This window comes from Ailuropoda melanoleuca, chromosome X, assembly GCF_002007445.2.
Source record: "Ailuropoda melanoleuca isolate Jingjing chromosome X, ASM200744v2, whole genome shotgun sequence".
Taxonomy (NCBI): Eukaryota; Metazoa; Chordata; class Mammalia; order Carnivora; family Ursidae; genus Ailuropoda; species Ailuropoda melanoleuca.
Genome location: NC_048238.1, coordinates 76,165,138 through 76,184,069, shown reverse-complemented (window position 1 = coordinate 76,184,069; position 18,932 = coordinate 76,165,138).

Here is an 18,932-nt window from a genome sequence, read left to right as displayed (position 1 = left end):
GTCACTTAGCCTAGGCATAGCTACTTTGTGTGTGTGTGTGGGGGGCCACCTTTATGTATAAAATGGGTCTTTCCTAAGGGAATGATAATCTTGACTAACACATATGTGCTTACCACATGCCAGGAGCTGATCTAAGTATTTAACATACATTATTTCATGTAAGCCTTATGACCCTAAAGAGGGGATACTCTCATTCCCGTATTACAGATGAGGAAATGGAGGCTCAGAGAGGTTCGAGGGGATTTGTCTGAAGTCACACAAGTGGGAAAGCCATTCTTCTTCCTGATACTGTGTTCTCAACCACTTCACCATGAGGCACCCCACCCCAAGAGAACAGGAATTATGAACCAGGCAGCCACCCCACTTACTTGATTGGGCAAGAAGTTTCAGGGAGCACATAGATGACATGGTTAGAGATGAAGGGGCCATGGGTCTACCAGATTCTGACGCTGGGAAATTGCCTCTCAGGCTGGGAAAGTGACTTGCCCAAGGTTACAGAGCTACTAGCAGGCTGAGTCCCCCAAATCCCCTGACCTTTCCACCAGAGCCTCCCGCTCTCGGTCAACCAGCCTCAATATTCATGCCCCCCAACACCTTGTTCGCATTTGTGGGATCCCATAAAACAACTCCTCCCTTCTTGTTTTCATTCAATTCAGCCCCTCAGCTGCAATTCTGTATATCCACTCTTTTATCCACCCCCCATCTGCCTGCTTATTTATGAAAATCAAGGGAAGCCCTAGAATGCTTTCCAAGGCAGGAAGCACACCATTTCCCAACTGCATTACTTTTTTCCGTTTGTCAGAGCTCACCGGTCATGAAGAAAAATCAACAGCTTTCCAAAACTGGCCAGGATGGGTCTGCAACTGTGTAAATAAGTACTCAGAGGTTAAACTCAGAACCGGTGTCCACTACCATTCTTGTCACACCATTGGGCCGGCCTTCAGTTGAAAGCACATGCTTCCTACAGATCTCAGAAATGAAAAGATGGGTGCAGGGAACGTGCTGGTGCTTGAGTCAGCCTTGACAAATGGCCTGGAACTTCAAAACATGTGGGGGAAATGTCAGGCATGTTGGGCTATCCTGTGTGCTTTGGGGAGATGCCCCTGGGCATCGGGCTCTCTGAAAGAAGACTGGAGTGAGATTCCAGGTCAGACTGTAGAAAGGAGAAAGTGGGAAGAAGGACCTGAAGATAAGTAGCCCTTTTAAAGCCACCTAAATTTCCCAGCGTCCTCATGTTATCTTCTTTGTTAAAACCTCTGGATTGGATCTGTTATACTCATTCCCACTGATAGATGCTGACCCTTCCCAGGATGATGGGTGTTCTCATCAGCTAACCTCACCTGGAACTTTTGTACCCCTAAAGAGATGGTGCATGAACGGGCTTTGGGAAACCCAAGAATCCTCTGAAATGGTACGTAAAATGGTGTGGAGATGTGCAATTTTCCAAGGAAAGCAGTCATAGATCTGATCAGATAGTTAATGGGTCCATGATCTTTATTGTTTATTTTTTTTGAGAGAGAGAAAGTGAGAGAGAGAGAGAGTGGGGAGGGGTAGAGGGAGAGGAAGAGAGAGAATCCCAAGCAGGCTCCACGTTCAGTGAGGAGCCCTACACAGGGCTTGATCTCACCACCCTGAGATCATGACCCAAGCCAAAATCAAGAATCAAGTGTTCAACTGACTGAGCCACCCAGGTGCCCCTGCGTCCATGATATATATATATTTTTTTTAATGAACAAACCAGTTACTCTGGAAGCCTCCAGTTACTCTGGAATGCACTTGTAATCATGTCATTTCAGGAGCAATGAGCTAGAGTGGAGGGCAGGGATTTGCCAAGAGTCCTTAAAAACCACATGGAATTCATGACCAAAGCCACAGAGAGTTGGCCTGGACAAGATAGGTCATCTTGAGATGGACTGAAGGAAACTGGTGAGGAAGTCAGTAGCAAAAGCAGCAGAGATGTTGGGGGATCAGGGGGAGGCTAGAATCAAACCAAAGCCAGACATTTTGAAATAACTCGAGCAGAGGAGCCAATCTGAAAGTGCTCTGCAAAGCTCAGCTGAATGAGAGAGACGGGTTCTGAATGGATGGGAACAGAAGCTGCCTTGAAGAAGATTTGTGTTTAACTGTGATATTTAATATTCCTTTGCAAGGCAAAACAGTAGCAATCAATGTGAAAGTAAGGGAGCAGCTGCTGCTTCCCAAATACTGTCAACAAGACAGAAAATGTGCGAGGTGTTGTGAATAATGGCTATAATTAAAGCAGCGCGGGGCTCCCAGGGTTATGATTATCAAGTTCAGTCTCAAAGGCACTTCTTCTGTGCATGTGTGTATACATGTGTGCAAGTGCATGTAAATGTCCACATATGTGGACATATTCCTCTGCACACAAATGTGGAGGGTTGAAAGAAAAGAAGGATAGGATTTGGAGAAAGTATGATGGAGAGGAAAGGAGAACGTGAGGGATAAGAAGAGGAAAAGGAAAAAGATGGAGAAGAGGGGAAGGAGGGTTGGCTTTTGCTCTATAGGTCAAGGCTCAGCAACCTACCATACCTGACCACCTCTGTAAAGGAGGTCTACGTGTGTGCACACGCACATGCACACGCACATGCACACTGATAATCCCTTTCCGTACATATTATTTCTTGCAGTAATTTTTTTCTCTTTCTCTGATTCTTCTTACTTATTTACTGTGGTTTTTTTTTTTTTCAGGGAATTGTAAATTCCATGAGGACAGTGACTACATCTGTCATTTCCAATTTGTGGTAATCAGTGCAGTCTAAGTTATGCTGCAACAACAAATGACTCCCCAAAACAAATATTTATTTCTTGATCATATTGCATGTTGGCCATGGGTTGGTTATGTCTGTGCTCTATGTGTCTGCACTCAGGGACCCAGATTCACAGAGTAGCCCCTATTTGAGATATTGGTGTCCTCACAGCAAAGAGAAGGCAGACCTTCGTGTTAATGCTCTATGGCTCTGGAAGGATCTGCTTGGACATGACACAGTCATTTCCATTCATATTTCATTAGCCAAAGCAAATCGCATGGCCACTCCTGAGTTTAACAGGATTGGAATGCAGTGGAACGCAACACACTCTCAGGGCTGGATGACAAAAAATTTAAACAGTAATCTGTCCCACCACTGTATTCTCAGCACCCAGCACAGTTCCTAGAACAAAGTAGATCATCCTTTCAGTGGTGCCCTGTGGCCACTGGCTATTGGGAATCATTGCTCTCACGTGAGACTGACCATAAGAATTTCTTCTTGGTTTGTATTATGTGATATAGAAAATTGATATTTTCTCAATCTTACATAATGTGCCAACAAAACCATCTTTAGAAAAAAATTACTTTGTATTGCTTTGAATAACACACAACCCAAGTGAAAACCATGTACTTTTAACATAAAGGCAGCTTCAAGAAAAGACCCCTGCCTGCCTTCCAAAAGAGATTGCTTCAATGCAGAAATTTCAAAACCAGGGGCGCCTGGGTGGCACAGCAGTTAAGCATCTGCCTTCAGCTCAGGGCGTGATCCCGGCGTTATGGGATCGAGCCCCACATCAGGCTCCTCTGCTATGAGCCTGCTTCTTCCTCTCCCACTCCCCCTGCTTGTGTTCCCTCTCTCTCTGGCTGTCTCTATCTCTGTCGAATAAATAAATAAAACCTTTAAAAAAAAAAAAAGGTAAGCCCTAACACACGGGCATTCTTTAAAAAAAAAAAAGAAATTTCAAAACCACCACTAGGTGTGGAAATGGAGTGATGGGTCAGGCTGGGGTGGAGGCTTCTGAGCATTCCAAACAATTCAGGACGGTGGAGATATTGCTGCTCCTTTTTTTTTTTAAAGATTTGTTTATTTATATGAAAGAGAATGTGCACAAGTAGGGGGAGTGGCAGAGAGAGAGAATCTCAAGCAGACTCCCTGCGGAGGGTGGAGCCTGACATGGGGCTCGATCCCACCACCTTGAGATCATGACCTGAGCCAAAACCAAGAGTCAGCCGTTCAACTGACTGAACCACCCAGGCGCCCCTATTGTTGGTTTTTCAAAGTCTAGAACCCAGGACAGCTATGGAAGAAATGTTGAACTCTGAGCCAGGGTGGCTCAGTCAGTTAAGTGTCTGACTCTTGATTTCAGCTAAGGTCATGACCTCAGGGTGGTGGGATTAAGCCCTACGTCAGGCTCCCCATTCAGCAGGGAGTCTGCTGGAGATTCTTTCTCTCCCTTTCCCTCTGCCCACCCCCCCCCCAATGTGGGTGTTCTCTCTCTCTCTCTCAAACAAATAAATAAATTTAAAAAAGAAAAGAATCAAGTTTGTATCCTCTCCTTGTATATCTTCATTCTGGGATCAGCAGCCAGCTAGGGCATATTCTTTTCATGGCAGATAGCAGGTGCACAAGATGCCAAGCTAAATCGGGCAAGCATGTTTAAAATCTCTGCTAGCATCATGTCCACTGACGTTTTGGTGGACATAGCAAGTCATGTGGCCATGTCCACCAGCCATGGGGTGGTAAATTATATTCTGCTTGCTCTAGAAGGAAGTGCTGAAAAGCCACATGACCAGGAAATGGATATAAAATTCTTTAACAGGAAGGGAGTGAAAATTCAGAACAATAATGCAATCTATCACCCCCCCAACAGTTCTTGTTTCTGTCTTTTTCCTCCCAGACCCTATTCTCAACATAAGTCCACGCTTCACCTTTTGCTCTTTGCTCAGATGTCATTTTCTCCGAGAGGCTTTCCCTGCGTACACTATTTAAAATTGTACCCCTCCCTCAACTATCCCAGCATCTCTGCCTCCCTTTCCTGTTCTATTTTCCTCCAATAGCACTTGTCACCTAGCATACTGTGTTTATTTCACCTATTTAGTTTATTGTCTGTTACCTTTCAATAGAATGTAAGCTCCCTGCAGGCAGGTCTGACTTGTTCTTTGATGTATCTTGAGTGCCTACAACAGTGCCTCACACACAGTAGCCCTCAATAAATTTTGAATGAATGAATGAACGAGCTCTCAGCCATAGGAACAAGGCGACAGCCAGGCTGAGAATGGGAAGAGGTTGAGCATGGTAGTGGAGTATGGCACTTTATGCCAAAGGCTCTGCCATTTTTGAGGAGGGAAAAGAAGAAAACAAAAGCACATCTTGGGGGGAGGGGAGATAACAAAGCCACTTTATTCATGGTCATTTGGGATCTGTAGACAGTGAAGTGATGTGATAACTCACGAAGAAATGTCTACTGTATCTTTAGGCTACCTCCTTCTTGTCTTCCCCTCATTCCCATGCAGAAAAACAGAACCCGGATCACAAACTCCGATTTCCTGAGGGGTTTTGTTTTGGTCCACTCTTCCCCCTTGGCACCACACAGCCAGGAATCTTCAATGGCGGAAGCTTCACTTGAGGCCATGTGATCTGCCAGGTTGGCTGATTTTCCCGGTGTGAGTCCCAGTGGGTTACTGCCCTGTGATAGAACCCTATTTGAAGAGCTCCCCTGGTGTCTATCTCAGAAGAAAGAAACAATACCACGCAGGTAGGACCCAGGGTCAGCCCTAGAATCATGGTCGTCTAAGTTACTGGGATCTGGGAGACCTGTCTAAGCTAATGGAAGGGACACTGAAACACTTAGTGGGATCTAGGCCTGGGAATGGATACCAACACTCAGTAAGCCTTTTGAGGTAGGGTCAATGGCGGCAGAGTATGGGTCAAAAAATCTGCAACTTTTGGCTTTTTTCAACAATTTTGATGTGTGTGTGTATGCATGGAAACATATAAGGTTATATATTACCTTACATAAAATATAATATAAATGATGTATATATTCTATATATAAGTGGTGCGGTAGTCTCCAAAGATGGCCGCCATGAATTACTTTTTTCAGTGTACATGCATGCCACCCCATTTACCAAGGGGTGGAGTCTGTTATTTCTCCTCTTGAAATTGGCCTGGTCTCTTGCCTTCCTTCGACTACTAGAATATGGCAGGAATAACCCTGTGCTTGGTTCCAGAAGTGTGAAAGTGTCCGCACTCTCTCAGGGGCAGCCAGCCACTGTGGAAGAGGTCTGACCACTCTGAGACCACTATGCTCTGAGGAAGCCCAAGTTACCCAGGTGGAAAGGCCATGTGGAAGAGAAGCCGGGAGGCCAGCAGACAATAAGGAATTGAGGCCCCAGACACAGAAACCCGGTCAAGCCATCCCAACCACGCCCTGCTGCTTTGAGTTATCCGCACAGAGACTTCAGACATCCAGGTGCAGAGGCAAGCCATCCATACTGTATTGGGACTCCTGACCCACAGAATCACCCACAAGGAGAAAACGGTGGTTGTTTTAAGCTACGAAGTTTGGAGGTAGTTCTGTAACAATGAAAAACCAAAACAATAGAATGTGCGTAGTGAGAGGCAGGTTAGCGTAGTATAGGGTAGTGTGGTGTAGCGGCAAGCCAGCGACCCCCAGATAAAGGCTGTCTGGGTGCCGGCTGCATGACCTAGACCAGTCACTGAATCTTCTCTGCACTTCGGTTTCCTTGTGTCGAAAACAGAGTTAAAAATATCTCAAATCAGAGCTGTGACAATTAAGTGAGTTCATGCACGTAAAGCCCTCTGAACCGTACCTGGCACCTAGTAGGTCCTAGGAAAGTGTTGGCTGTCTTGATGATGATGATGATGTTGGTGATGGCATATGATTTGGTGTCCATTTTTTCTTTCACATCTACCCTCTTCCCAGCTTGGGACACCTGATGGAAGAAAAAGAAACCAGGATGAACAAAAGGACTGTCTCCCTAGCTACCAACCTGGGGCCTTGGCACACAGTCTTGCATTTAGAATTTGGGGATTTCATTGAAGGCCCCAAATCATTTCTGGCTAGCATAGGAAAGAACTAGAACTTTGCAACCTCCGCCCCCAGCCAATTTTCCTCTGTAGTTCTATTTTGCGTAGGCAAATGTTCGAGTTTGCATTCCTTAAGCGCACATCCACAGGCTGTCAAGCTAGCAGGGGGGAAAGACAGTTCAGAAATCAGCTGGGGAGGCAGGGGACACCAGCTTAGAGAAAGGCATTATCAGCAGATAATCCACGAAGTGGGTAATTCATGGGAGGAATCAAGGGTTGACCGCAGTAAATTACCACTTCCCGAGCGCTCCCAGTGGCCTGAAAAGTTCATGCGGCCTCTCCAAGTACCTACCACTGCTGGAGGGGACTAGTGTGGGCCCCGGGAGGATTGACTTCAATATAAAATAAAGTAGATAATAAGTATTTCCGCCCTTCTTGTCACTCTCATGGCAATGCAAGCTGCCAAGGCTGAGGGGAGGTGGGTGTTAAGCGTTCATCTGACTCATGTGTAAATCAGCATGATGCCAGCAGTCCATGCCCAGGTAGTGGGAGGCAACGTGGGGGACAGAGCTGGGCCCCTGAGCAGCGGTGTGCGTGTGGAGGCTGCAGGGCTCTCAGAGAGGCACAGGGGATATGGCCTAGGCTGGAAGTCAGTAAGAGGGGGAGACGGGTAGAAAAACACTATACACTAGGCAAAGTCCCCCTGCTTTTTCCACCCCCTTCTGCCCCCTGCATCCACTCCCCTCCTTTTCTCCACTGCCTGGATTGCATAGACTCCGTCTGGTTGGTAGTCCCCAAACCCCAGAATAATCACCCCAGCTTTGGCTACCCCCCACCCCCTGGCCGTGTATTCAAAACTGCTCCATGCATTTAAACTGCCGTTTCCCTGGAGAGCTGCGCCCATTCTAACCAAAGCCCAGAAAGCAAGACCAGCCTGGAGAAGCAAGAAAGAGCTGCCCACGAGGCGAGGGAACCAGAAGGGTTCTGGAATCCAGCTGGCATCTGGAGAAGCAGGGCAGGGAGGGGTGGACGGTTCGTCTGGACAGCTGCCTGCCAGCTGAAGGAGCAGCACCTTCCTCTGGCGGGTGGGGGGGGCGGTTCACACAGTCGGCTCAGGCCTCCAGGATGCGGGAGAGGGGCTGTGTTAAGAAAGGCTGGGCCTGCAGAGCAGGAATGGCGAAGGGGCAGCGCAGAGTGTGCTGGGAATGGGAAAACCACCGAAGAGCCCTCTCCCCAGGGAGCTGCCAATTGCTACACCTCTTCACTCACTCCGATTGCCAACAGGGCCACTGTCTGCCCAGCGTAAGATGTTGTGAGGATCAAAAATAGCCTCTGGTAGCTGCAAGAGGGTCTGTTTATAGAGTTCCGGCCTTCACACCACCTGTGAGTTACACACCACCTGTGAGTTACACGCCACCAAGCCATCTTTTCAAAAGAATGAATCGGTTCTCTCTCTGAAGGGCCCACTGGCCACAGAAGGCGGATGGTTTTTGGCACATGCCTCTCCTTCTTTGGAGCCATGCCTTCCACCCCCCACCCCCAAGGGACCCCATGCCGCCCACCAGCGCCTCTTGCTGCTGAGTCCATCTCCACCGCTCACCACAGCAAAGCTTACTTGTCCTGGGTCCCCTTCCCTCCTTCTCCCTGTCTCTCTGTTGCCGGAGACTGAGTAACTGGAGCCAACGTTAGCAATCCTAAATCCCTCCCCAGGTGCTTCAGAGGCAGACCCTCTCACTTCTGTGTAACTTGCAACTGGCTTAGAAGCATAACCTCCCATGGGACACGCTTTCCTCTTGAAAGGGCAAGACGAAGCCCTTGAACCGAAGACGGGGCTGACAGTGTGAATTTCAGACAGGCAGACCACCAGGAAGCGATGTTTGCAGGCTGGGGGCTGGCTGCTGGCAACTTGGCCCGCCCATCCATCAATCGATCCATCAGTGCTGCAGCAACACACGCTGCCTGTGGCTCAGACCAGCCTTGTGTCCCTAGAGTAGGTAGGAGTCAGAGACCCAGACACAGACTTAGTGACGACGGAACCCAGAGAGGCAGGCAGAATAAAGAAATCTACTGGGCGTGGTGGGCTAGCATCCGTGGCAAACTGGAGAGTGCATGCCCACCCAGATTATGGAACACCAGTGCAAAGGAAGATAGTAAGGGGTACCCGACCGCCCGCCTCAGTGCTGGACAGAGAAGGCGAGCTGGATGAGGGAGCGCATGCTGTATTTAAGCCGGGCAGCCGCTAGGCAGCGCCAGCCCAGTGTGACCTCACATCAGACTGTGGGCCAAAAGCTGGCAGAGGGTCCTGATTTTCAAGAGACACCAACAGAGCTGACGTGGTTGGTTTTTTTTTTAATCGAAGTATAATGAACATACATGATATTGATTTCAGGTGTACAATATCACGATTCAACATTTGTTTACATTGCAGAAGGATCACCACGCTACGTCTAGTGACCATCTGGAAAGCTGATGTTCTTAAATGCCAACTCTCCTTGCTTTTTGCTATTTTCAAATGGTCAAAAAAGAATTCTCAAATGTCGTGCAGCCTGGGCAAAAGATGTCTTTGGAATGCGTGCAGCCCGCAGGCCGCCTCTGCTGGAGGCCGTCAGAATAGCGAACCCTGGCCGCTGAATCAGCCCAGCATATTTAAGTCTGGGCAACTTTGGGCCTGGCATTGATTCCATGTTCACGAAGAGGAGACAGGCAGAAAGGGACAGAGAGGGAGGAAAAGCCCCAACCTAGACATAACCCCTCTATCAATCTTTTTAAAAATCTCATGAGAGGTGTTTGGGAAAGGCTCCCAGGTGAAGAATCCTGAAATGTAGCCGGCAACTGAATTCAATCACTCTTCCATTATTCGTGGAAGGATTGCTTCCTCTAGGGATTTGTCGTGGGAATCGTGGAGCCCGTGGCCATGTCCTCTGACACTCAAGCTATCCCTGGATGCTGCCTGCCAGTCACTCACACTGGAGTGGGCACCCACGCTGCCTCGACCGGTGCGCACAACAGGAAAGCCAATCTGTGGTGAAGATAAGCCCGGAATCCATCTCCAAATCCCACGCTCTTGTGAATCTCTGGCAGAACAGATAAGAAGGAATCTCCTGCTGGCTTTAACTTCCTCTAATTAGTAAAAGTTGGAAAGAGGAATTTGCTTGGGGCTTATCTAGGCAGATTTCTTGTCTCAGGTCTTCTCCAGTGCCCCATAAATACCAACAGTATCCATGGGCCAAAAATGCATTCCTTGGGGCGCCTGGGTGGCACAGCGGTTAAGCATCTGCCTTCGGCTCAGGGCGTGATCCCGGCGTTGTGGGATCGAGCCCCACATCAGGCTCCTCCGCTGTGAGCCTGCTTCTTCCTCTCCCACTCCCCCTGCTTGTGTTCCCTCTCTCGCTGGCTGTCTCTATCTCTGTCAAATAAATAAATAAAATCTTTAAAAAAAAATGCATTCCTTTTCCCTCTTTAGTTTTCTCATTTTCGGCTTAGATAATTATCTATTCAAAGCCTTGTATGTGCCAGGCACTGTGCTAGTCATGGACTATAGAAAACAAGACCCCTGTGACACCTGTCCTCTCGAGCTAGTGAAAGCTTGGGCAGATAGGGAAAAAGGGAGTTCACGGGAATACAGCCCATGAGACATGTGTGGGCCTGCAAAACCTCCTCAATACATACCTTTGGTGATGTCACCATATTCTGAGGCCGTAGAACCATATTATGCCGTGTAAGAGAAATCACATGGGTCTTGGAATCGACCAGGCTTCCCTTTGAATCCTGGCTCTATCATGTGCCCCATGTATCACCTTGGGCAAGTCGCTTATCCTTTATTTATCTCGTCTATAAACTATCAAGGGGACAGAGACCCTAAAAGTCTTTGAATATAATGCTAAGGAGTTTGGAGTCAGATTTTTTTAAGTGTGTGTATGTGGTGGGGGTGAGAGGAGGGGTGAGGTGATTTTTGAATTTTGAAAACAAATTTGGAGTCACTAAGTTCTTGTGTTGGAGCCAAATTTCTCTTCCTGTAGCTTTTATGTACATTTCTGTCCTCCCCCTTCTCTTCCTCCTCCCCCCTCCTCCGCTTCCTCCTTCTCCTCTCCCTCCCCCTCCTCTTCCTCCCTCCCCCTTCCTCCCCCTCCTCCTCTTCTTTTTCCCCCTCCACCTCCCTCCCTCTTCCTCTCTCACTGATTACTACTCCTACTAGCTGTCATTTCTTGAATGACTACTATGTCAGGCACTGTGGTAAGTTCTTAACTTGTGCTTAATGGTGCTTGCCTCATAGGGTTGTGAAGATTATTACCTCCATTTTATAGCTGTGAAAACCGAAGTTCAGAGAAATCACGTAAGTTGCCCAAAGGTCACCTGGTTGGTAAGTGGTGGAGTTAATTTCTGAACCCCAGGTATCTGCAGTAGCGATGGCTGCTTGCCGAGTGCCAGCCACGCACCATGCGTATCTGTCTCATCCCCGCCACACCGCAACCCTGTTAGATAATACTATTCTCCTTACCTTAGAGATAAATGGAATCCCTGACAGGTCCAGTGACTTTTCCAAAGTCACACAGCTTCTGTGGGGTCTAGCTCTACATTCAAATTTTGGAAAGCTCCGCTATTTAAAACGGGCAGATCTGCAAAGTTTGTACCTAAGCTCTCGGCGCTAGAGCCTAAATGCTTGATGGAGGTCCACAGACAGGCCAACTGAACAGCCACTCTTGTTTTACTTTGTTTTTTTTTTTTAAGTGGAAGCTGTTTTATTTATTTATTTATTTCAGAGAGAGAGAGAAGGAGAGAGAGAGAGAGAGATATCAATCGCATCAGTAGGGGCAGGGAGCAGAGGGAAAGGGAGAAGCAGACTCCCTGCTGAGCAGGGAGCCCGATGTGGGGGCTGATCCCAGGACCCTGGGCTCACGCCCTGAGCCGAAGGCAGACGCTTCATTGGCTGAGGCCCCCAGGCCCCAGTCACTCTTCTCTTAAATGCCCCCCCCTTTCCTTGGGTGCCCTGGGAAGGAACTATGAGCAATTACTGAAGTGGGCTTCCCATTGAAACAGCTTTCCAACAGTTCCTCAGGCATCTGCCTTTTGGCAGGGATTGGAAACCGGAGCCTGAACCCAAATCAGCCTTGTTCCCTGCCCCTCAAGTACACATACCACTCTCTCCTAGATACACTGATGCCACGAAACAAGCTGGAGAAGGGGGTTGTGCACAGGGACATTTGGCCTGACTGTCTACGGAGGAAGCCAATGGCCTCGGAAACTAATGAGTCTGGGCTTGACAGGCCTCGTTACACACACACACACACACACACACACACACACACACACACACAAATCATTATAAAATGTCGCTGTCTCTTGAAGCCTCTCAGCCAGCTCCTGATTCACGCAAGATAAGCTCAGAGTTGCAGGCCTGCCACCTTATTGCCACACAAAACATTAATCTTCTGGGTTTTTGCACCCTCCTGACAACACAGGGTAATCAGACAGAATTACAGCTCTGAGACATTCATGATCATAGGATTTGCACCAAATAAACTGCTCAGGCTTTGATATCGATGGCTGGCTATGGTTTTTCTTTTCCTATCTTTTTTTTTTTCTGTTTCTAGAAGACCAAGGGCACCTTTCTACATTTCTGTTGCACATATATTTCTTCAAAAAGCCTTGATTCTCCATCAGCAAAAGAAATTCATTTGTACCACCGAGGGCTAGCATTTGCAGATATTGGGACAACTTGGAGCCTGGTATTAGCCCTGAGTTATAAAAGCTTCCTTCTAGGCTCTGTTTGCTGAATGTGTGGGCGTGATGGTGGGCAGGGGATGAGGATCTGATGGCAGGGGGCCTTGCCAGGCTCCGTCCCCTCTCCCTCACTGTACTGCTGTTGCTTGCCTGAAATTTCACCATGCCTGGCTGATTTCTTTGACTTCTGGTGTGAGTCCCTGTTTGAACACACATGTCCTTGGGAGAAGCATATTCATAGGTTTCAGGGAATGAGTGTGTCTTTGCAAATGCATAGCTAGCTACGAGCAGGCTGTTTTTCTTACAATTTAATGTTTTGAAGTAAGTAGTACATTCACGTGATTCAAGATTCAAACCTATTAAGAAGGAATACATGAAGAAGGCCTGCCTTTCACCCTGTCTTCATTTTATCAAGTTCTTCGTCCGCTCCTCTTGCCTCAAATAGGTAACCGCTTTTATTGACCTCGGGTATAACTCTTTAGTATTTGGGCAAGTAGATGTGTGTCTTTTTTTTTTTTATATGCTCCTGCTTTCTTCCATGAAAATAGCATATGCTATATCCTTTTCTGTCCTTTGCTTTCTTCATCGTAGTGTGTATCATGAAGATATTTCGGGATCAGTACAGAGACAGCTCCTTCAGCCATCTTTTTTAACAACTGCATGATACTACATTGTACAGAGATATACCATAACTTATTTACCAAGTTGCCTGTAGACAGACATTTGGGTATTTCCAACCATTCACTATTAAAAACAACACAGCAACAAATACCCCTGTCCATGAGTTGTTTCCTAAGTGTGAAAAGCTATCTGTAAGATAGACGCCCAGAAGAGTAAATATTTTTTAAATGTTGATAGGTCTCGCCCAGTTGTCCTCTACGGGGGTTGTGCCATTTTGCATTCCCAACAACAATGCATGAGAGTGCTTATTTCCCCAAGGCTTTACAGCAACTGAGGACTGTCAGATGTTCAGATTTGGGCCAATTATATAAGAAAGGAAATAGTCTGCAAGTTTAGTTTTAATTAATTCATTAATTTAAGTTCGTTTTAATTTAGTAGAAGTGTGATGAACGCCTTTTCATATGTTCAAGGGCTATTCGCTTTGTGTTCATTTGTTTCTTCATTAAACCTTCCACCACATTCAACAGATACTGCTTGAACCCTTCTTCTGTAGCAGGCGTTATGCTAGACATTTGGGATACATCGGTGAACAAAGAAGACAAAGATGTCTGCCCTGCCCCCCAGAACTTACATTCACTCATCTATTGGTTCATTCCTTCTACAAGCCTTCAAGCAGGGGGATGTGTAGATGAATAACACGCAGTTCCTTCCTCAAGGTTCAATTTGGTCGGACAAGGAAAGAGTCTGTTATACTATGGTGAGGTAAATGCTAAGAGAGGTGGGTACTGAGTGTTAATGGAGCTCAAGAAAGCAGTATGTAGCTTGGAATGAAGGGGATACAAGGACCCAACTTCGAGGAAGACTGGGAGGTAACCACGCTAAGAAAGAGGTAAAGGATAGTTCAGGCAGCACAAAAGCACAGACACATGAAGACTCGTGTCACATTTTAGGATTGAGGGAAAGTTCCTTATTGCTGTTAGGGGGGCAGACAAAGGTAAGGGAGGGTGGGCAGAGAAGTAGTTTTCATATTTGGTACTCGTATTTTTCATATTTGGTACTCATTCGATGGCTATTGGTTGAATGACTGAATGAATGAGTGAGTGAATGAATAAAGTTTGATGTAATATACTAGACTAGGGTGCTAGTTATCTACTGCTATGTAACAAATTTCCCCCAAACTTGGCAGCTTAAAATCACAAACATTCATTATCTCACATAGTTGGTAAGGGTCAGGAATCTAGGAGTGGTTTATCTAGCTAATTTGGGCTCCGGCTGTAATCAAGCTGTTGGCTGAAGCAGTCATCTCGCGAGGCTGGACTATAGCTAGATAATCCAGTTTCAAACTCACTCACATAGTCATTGCTAGGCCTCAGTTCTTCATCAGATGTTGTTCAATATATATCTCAGAGGAATGCCTGGCATATATTAAATACTATATAAATGCAAGCTGTAATTATTATTACCTAAAAACGATGAAGAGTTGTCAAAAGATTTTAAGCAGATGCGTGACCCGATCCTTTTCTTATTTCAGAATGGACCCTTGGCTCTTTCGGCAACTAATCTTTGATAAAGCAGGAAAAAACTTCCGGTGGAAAAAAGACAGTCTCTTCAATAAATGGTGCTGGGAAAATTGGACAGCTACATGCAAAAGAATGAAACTTGACCACTCTCTCACACCATACACAAAAATAAACTCCAAATGGATGAAAGACCTCAATGTGAGACAGGAATCCATCAAAATTCTAGAGGAGAACATAGGCAACAACTTCTATGACATCGGCCAGAGCAACCTTTTTCACGACACATCTCCAAAGGCAAGAGAAATAAAAGATAAAATGAACTTATGGGACTTTATCAGGATAAAGAGCTTCTGCACAGCCAAGGAAACAGTCAAAAAAACTAAGAGACAGCCCACGGAATGGGAGAATATATTTGCAAAGGACACCACAGATAAAGGACTGGTATCCAAGATCTACAAAGAACTTCTCAAACTCAATACACGAGAAACAAATAAACAAATCATAAAATGGGCAGAAGATATGAACAGACACTTTTCCAATGAAGACATACAAATGGCTAACAGACACATGAAAAAATGTTCAAAATCATTAGCCATCAGGGAAATTCAAATCAAAACCACACTGAGATACCACCTTACGCCAGTTAGAATGGCAAAAATAGACAAGGCAAGAAACAACAATTGTTGGAGAGGATGTGGAGAAAGAGGATCCCTCTTACACTGTTGGTGACTCTTGTTCTCAGCTCAGGTCTTGACCTCAGGGTTGTGGGTTCAAGCCCCATGCTGGGCTCCGTGCTGGGCCGTGGAGTCTACTTAAAAAAAATTAATATTTTACACACACAAAAAGGTATAAGCAGTAACATGACAAGATCCCACCTACCCATGACCCAGCTTCAAAATCAAGACATAAGCAGTGTGTACAATCTGAAAGATTCAGAGTCAAGAGGCTTTTTTCTTTTTTTTAAGTTTGGCATCAGAATTCCTTCAGTGCCAAAACCTAATCTGAACTGACTTGAGGCTATTTTCTAGTCTTTGTCTATCTCACTAAGTGTGACAGATCATACATTTTGCTGCAGAAATATTAACATGTTGGATTATGGAGTGTTGCCCCAGACCACACTCAGTATGTTACCTAAGGTCTAGCATGTATTCGTATTACCATTCTAAAATCCCAACAATTCTGAATTCTCAAACACGCATGGTCACAAAGTATATAGGTAAGGCATGTTAAGTCTATGGTCTATTGGGCCACAATTTGGGGTTTGGTTACTGAACAGTGTTTCCCAATGTTCCGCAAAGGAAGAAAGGAAGGGAGGGGTCATGGAAACTGGGTAGGTGGCCAAGAGTGTCTGATGCACTTCCTAATCCTCAGCTCTTCAGATCGCAGCCCCACGCTTTTCGCTTGAGCTCTGCCTTTCTTTCAGCCTGTGGCTTGCCTAACTCAGTGACAGCCTCATCTTACACAAACTTCTTACGCCAACATTTCTATACTTGTCTCACACCCTCCTCATCCCCGGGCTCTATGCCTTCCTCTCCCTGTCTCTAGCCCAGCTTTTCCCTCTCAGTTTTGAGATCCCCTGTTACTCACCTGCCCCCTCCATCTTTCTGCTGTTGACTGGCCCTGGTCCCTTGTCTGCTGGATCACCAACTCCAGACCCATGATTTCTTCCCATCAATCTTTGCTGCAGCTCTTTCTCTGTGGCACCAATGTGTTTCTCATCTATGTATTTCTCCCCCCTCCAACTTCCAGTTTACTTCTAAAATAGGCATACATAAGTTAAAAATTAAGCCAGTTTAAAGAAAAATATCCCAAAGAGTATATAGTAGGGGCACCTGGGTGGCTCAGTGGGTTAAACGTCTGTCTTCAGCTCAGGTCATGATCCCAGAATTCTGGGATCGAGCCCCACATCGGGCTCCTTGCTCAGTGGGGAGCCTGCTTCTCCCTCTCCCTTTGCCTGCTGCTCCCCCTGCTTGCGCTCTCTTTCTCTCTCAATCAAATAAATAATTAATAAATAAAAATCTTAAAAACAAAACAAAAGATTATATAGTAATATGCTATGATATGGCTGAAATTCGTGAGGGCAGTACTCAAATGATTGCGGAAAACTTGATCAATAAACCATTTTGAATGAAGGATTTTTTTGAATGATGAGCCATCTAGTGGCGAATGGAGGATGGCAACTCCTTCTGGTCTGAGAAAATACGGTGGATTTTTAAAAAGAAAAGGGGATTCAACCCTCAATCACCCTAACAGGTCCAAAGCACTATCCTACAAAAATGTGTGTACAGCCAAGGTCAAGTCCCAGCTGGAACATAGTCAGAGGTGATGTATGACTTTAGCTTGGCAATTTTGAGGGATATGGTATCTATGTACATGCATATGTTCACGTTTATGTATACGCATCCCAGACGTCTTGATGGCCGAATTCAGAAATTCCACAAATGCTCTTTACAGACATCCCAAGGGCCTCTTCACCAGGGCGATGTAAGTCACTGCCTGGTATCATACTTTTATTCTGGGAAGCCACATTAACAGAGAATTAATGATGGGCAAGGGAGGAAATTGCTGTCTGAGAAGGAGATGGCTTTCGAATTGGATCTCTCAATTTCATAAATAAAGTCTCCAAAATACCCAAGTCAAGCCATTTTCATTGGGAGTCACTTATTCATCCAACTAACAATTATTGAGCCACCAAATAGCATCTTACGACTGTTCCAGACTGTTAATACACACCTGCATTTTTGCTAGAAGAAACATATCACCTAATCAAGACATATAGACATTATAGCTGGGCACATTCCAGATATAGGGAGTTCCAGGAAACCTCAAAGCACACTCCCTCCCGTGCACTTCTCTCCAGGTCCACCAAGGTAGAAATTTTAGCTAGAGCAACTATTAGATATGTAAATTCTCAGATAACCTTCAGCAAGTGTTGCTTATTGAATTAATAAAGCCTCTGAGGCTTACAGCTAGCTCCTGTTTACCAGGAAAAATAATATATATAAATAAGTACTTGAAGAACTTCAAAAAGCTTCTGCCTTTAGAGTGACCAACCATCCCAATTTTCCCGGGACTGTCTTGGTTTCAGCACTAAAACTCACACATTCCAGGGAAATCTGTCAGTCCTGGGCAAACAAGTCCAGTTGGCCACTCTAGTTCCCTTAGAATCTTCAGAGGATTGATTCTGAGCAAAGGATCTGCTCTCCAAGCAACCCTGAAAAGAGTAGTAATTTAAACTGCGTTCGAGTGCTTGCTAAAAGCTCTTTACTTAGGTTATCACATTCAAAACATCCTTATGAGGCAAATACTGTTATTATCCCCACTTTACAGATGAGGCACAAAGGCAAAAAACTTAAAACTAGCCTGCGATGACTTAGCTAGCAAGCCTGCCTTCTGCTCAGGTCATGATCCCAGGGGCCTGGGATCGAGTCCCACATTGGGCTCCCTGCTCAGTGGGGAGCCTGCTTCTCCCTCCCCCTCTGCCTGCGGCTCCCCCTACTTCTGCTCCCTTTCTGGGTCAAATAAATAATTAATAAATAAAAATCTTAAAAACAAAACAAAAGAGTGTATAGTAACACGCTGTCGACAGGTCTTGGTCCCTTGTCTCCTGGACCACCATCAACAGACCCATGAATTCTTCCCATCAGTCTTTGCTGCAGCTCTCTCTGGCATCAATGTGTTTCTCATCTATGTTTATCTCTCTCCTCCCCCCACCAACTTCCAGTTTACTTCTAAAATAGGCATACATAAGTTAAAAATTAAGCCAGTTTAAAGAAAATATCCAGAAGAATATATAGTAGGGGTGGCTGGGGGGCTCAGTGGGTTAAGCATCTGCTTTCAGCTCAGTTCGTGATCCCATGGGCCTGGGATCGAGCTCCACATCGGGCTCCTTGCTCAGTGGGGAGCCTGCTTTTCCCTCTTCCTCTGCCCCACATCGGGCAGGATTTGAACCCAGGCCAGTACAGCACTGAATCCCATATCCTTAAACAACATGCCACACTCAAACAGATCACTCAGTCACAACCCCTTGTAGGCTGTCAGACTCCACCCCACCTCCCAAGTCATTCAATAAGGGAAATCGGGAATTATCAAAGATCTTGATATTTCCTTAAAACACTTTGGCAGCAAACTTTCAAGATCTTAGAAGGTTAGACAGGTGTTTTTGCAAAGCGTGATTTTCCATCAATTGGATTCTAAGCCACTTGAGGTTCCTACTTAAAAGACCTACTAAATCAAAGTGTCTAGAGATCTA